Consider the following 3,452-nt stretch of genomic DNA (forward strand, 5'->3'; position numbering starts at 1 on the left):
TAGTCAACAAACGTTGGTTGAATTGAATTGAATGGTAATAGAGAGTGTATTCTTACTTGTGAATTTAATTATATGAAGTCTTGTGAATATGTAAAATGACTTCATATTTAGTTATACATTTAACAAATTGCCTTTATTAAAAAGATTTAAATTACATGAAATCAAGGTGTCCTGGAACATCCTAGACATATGGCCAGATGGCTTCAAAGCTGTATAAAACCAAAAGCTTGGATTCAGCTAATTTTACAAAGTGAGGGGCTCATTGGCATTGGAAACAAATGTCAAACAAAACCACAGGGGGTTGGGGGGGTAAATTAATTTCAGTTGCCAAAGGGAAGTGATTCACTTCCAAGTGATTTGTTTTGACTCTGATATTATTTTAGTAACACAGATACGGTCTTATATCTTCTAGTAATTGGTTTAATACCTCTGGGTGTTATTTGGCCCTTTTCACATATGCACTGAGCTTTTAAAATACAAGAAAGTATTTATTATAAGTACTTGCTAATTAAAGAACTAGGTTCTCCTAGTGTTTAAATTTGGTTCTTAGGGAAACTAGGAGGACTATTAGAAGAGAATTACTTCAAGAAAGGTAAAAATTATAGAGGTTAAAGCCACGTGGATGATGAGGGGATGGGGATAGTGACAAGAATTTAATCTTTCTAAGCTAGACAAATAACACCTGCAATATCACAGCATTTCATTAACTCATTTGTTCATTCAACAAATTTATACTGGGGCTCAGCAAAAACAAAACACCACAGTGGTGTTATGGCACACAGCAGAGCCCCCAAAAAAGTGCTTGAATAAATGTCTCAATGACTTGAAAAATTAAATGTCCTTCTTTAAGAACTCAGCTGGATGCTGTAACTATTTTTGGTTGTCAAGGTATAAGACAAGTTATATAGGGCTCTTAGAAGGATGGCTAATGTTGTTTAACTCAATCCCAGGTGAACTGGATTAACCCTGACATTATTTCCCAAACTGTGTATGTCACAGCAGATGGAACTCAATCTACAAAAACACCCAGGTATTATCAAGATATGTGTGTGTGGCATTCAAGCCTGAGTTTTTGTTTGTTTGTTTTTTAATGAACTGTACTCTTTAGTATGACAAAAATAGGCAATTAAGCGCCTAGATTCCTAGAATCTGGCTTCTTCTGGATTTCACCCTTTTTTTTTTCAAGAGCCTCAGAAACAGATAATTGACAGTGAGTGTTCGTCTGAACCAACAAGCTATCAATATACAAATAACATTAATGTTGTGTCTTTGTCCGTGAGGCAATAAGGATGCCAAAGCGTATAAGTTATGGTTTCTGTTTCACTGGGTTTGTAGATTCTCAAAGAGTGAAGTATGTGCATAACAAGATAAATAACACTAGAAGGACATGCAAGATGCTAAATACAATACAGACTCAGTTCAGGGATGGGTACTTGGTTGGGGAAACAGAGGAAAGAGAACGTGACAAAGGCCTTGAATTTAGGGGAATTTAGGAGAAATTTAGGAAGTGGTGGGAGGATGGGAGGGTAACAGCAGGAAGGAAGGAATATGAGTGGTGTCAGAGAACAATGAATAGACTGGTTTTGCTAGGGTGGAGGGTTCACATAGAAACTAGAGCCTGATGCCTGATTTTGGGCTGTAGAACTTGTATTATGTAGCCTGAATTTAGTTTGAACATTGAAACACCGGTAGAATCCACACCAAAATCTAGATTGCCGATATTCCCTCAAAAATTGGGAAGTCTGGTGGCAAAAGCCTGCAGGCCCACAAGGTAGTAAGCACTTGAAGCGGAATCACCATTACACCCGTTAGACCAGGGTAAATGTGTTCCACTTTGATGCCGTTCCTACCTGGTCCATTTGCTCATTTACCCCCCAGTCCCACGCTTGCAAGCATGTCATTGGTCAGCTTTTGCTAGGTTATGCTGTGCTGACAAACACTCCCAAGATCCCAGTGGTTTACCACTTACTCCGAGTTTTATGTCTCACTCTTCTTGCCTGTCAGCGGCTGTCCATTGTGCCTGAGCACCACGTGTCTCCTCCATTCTGAGATCCCGGTGGAAGGAGCAGCTCCTACCCAGGAGCCAAGAGGTGGAAAGAACCATGGCGGAACCATGAGTATGGCTCTAAAACCTTTGCTCAGACACGGTATGTGTTGCTTCCTCTGAGAGCACGTTTGACCAAAGCATGTCACATGCCAAACTTGGTGGTGTCAATGGCTTGGGAAAATGTAATCTTCTCACAGGGAGGTTCAGTGACTAATTGGAAATATATCATAAAATCTTCAACAGTGTTTGAATTTATTCCTCTCCTCATGAGAAAACATTTTGAAGTGAGGTAGGAGTGAAAACCAGAGGGCCTTGAGTGTCAACTACAAGGCTCCGTGTCTGACAGCAAAGTTCCACATGCTCATAAAACAAACAAACAAAAAACCCCAAGAAAGTGAGTCTGGGAAACAGGCCTCTCACATACGCCCTCACAAGAAGCACGCCACTGAAGGCGACAAGCTGATGGAGGAGGAGGAAAGGGGTAGATGCCTTTGCTCCTATCTTTATTTACAGCAAAGGACAGAACACTTTGTCACCTTGGAAACAACCAACAAAGGCAATGTGTAAAGCTGTAAGAAATCCCTGTCTGCTCTCTCAGAGGTGACTCGGGCTAAGTAGTGGGGTGGGGTATACTGCCACCAGATTGCCCTGGGTCCTGGGTATTGTGTAGTCAGGCAGGTGGCTCCAGCTGGAAGAAAAAGCCGCTTGGCCTTTGATAGCCACAGCTGACTACATAATATGCGCCTTCTTGTCTTTTGTATTCAAAGATAACACTGCTGACCGAGAAGAGTGTGGCCACAGTGTCTGAACCTGTGACCTACACTGGGGACAGTATAGTCTCCCTGCTGTAGAGCTGTTCTTTGTAAGTCTCATTGCAGTCAAAGGTTTTACAGCCTGTATCACTTTTACTCTGAATAAGCCTTAACAACCTGGTAGATTTTGCTGTCATTCCCAAAGGCCATTTATGTGTCACTGCTTGCATATGTATAGTTACTAATCTTCTCTTACCATTTTATACTAAGTTGCATAAACACTGCTCTAGTAAAATGCTTCAAGAAGCCAGATGTGCTTCCATCATAGGCTAGAGACTCTAAATTAAAAGATTAATCAAAATTACTGCTGTGTCAGCCTGGAGTCTTGGTGTGATGTCTCATGTCATGCTGATGCCACACTGGCACTATCCAAAAAAAATGCTTGGCCTTTGAAATGGAGTTTTAGCTTCCTGGACCATTCAGACATTATTATCAGTTAGGCAGCAGCACACAGCTGAAACTAGCCCAGCATGTCTTTAGCCCCAGCTGTATAACATGTATATTCCACGACACTTGCATGACTGAGGCCACTCCTACATAATTCTTCATACGTTGTAGCAAATTTTATTTGCATTTTGCTGTAGAAAACATCT

Source organism: Propithecus coquereli, unplaced genomic scaffold (genome assembly GCF_000956105.1).
Source record: "Propithecus coquereli isolate 6110/MARCELLA unplaced genomic scaffold, Pcoq_1.0 Scaffold56, whole genome shotgun sequence".
Lineage (NCBI taxonomy): Eukaryota > Metazoa > Chordata > Mammalia > Primates > Indriidae > Propithecus > Propithecus coquereli.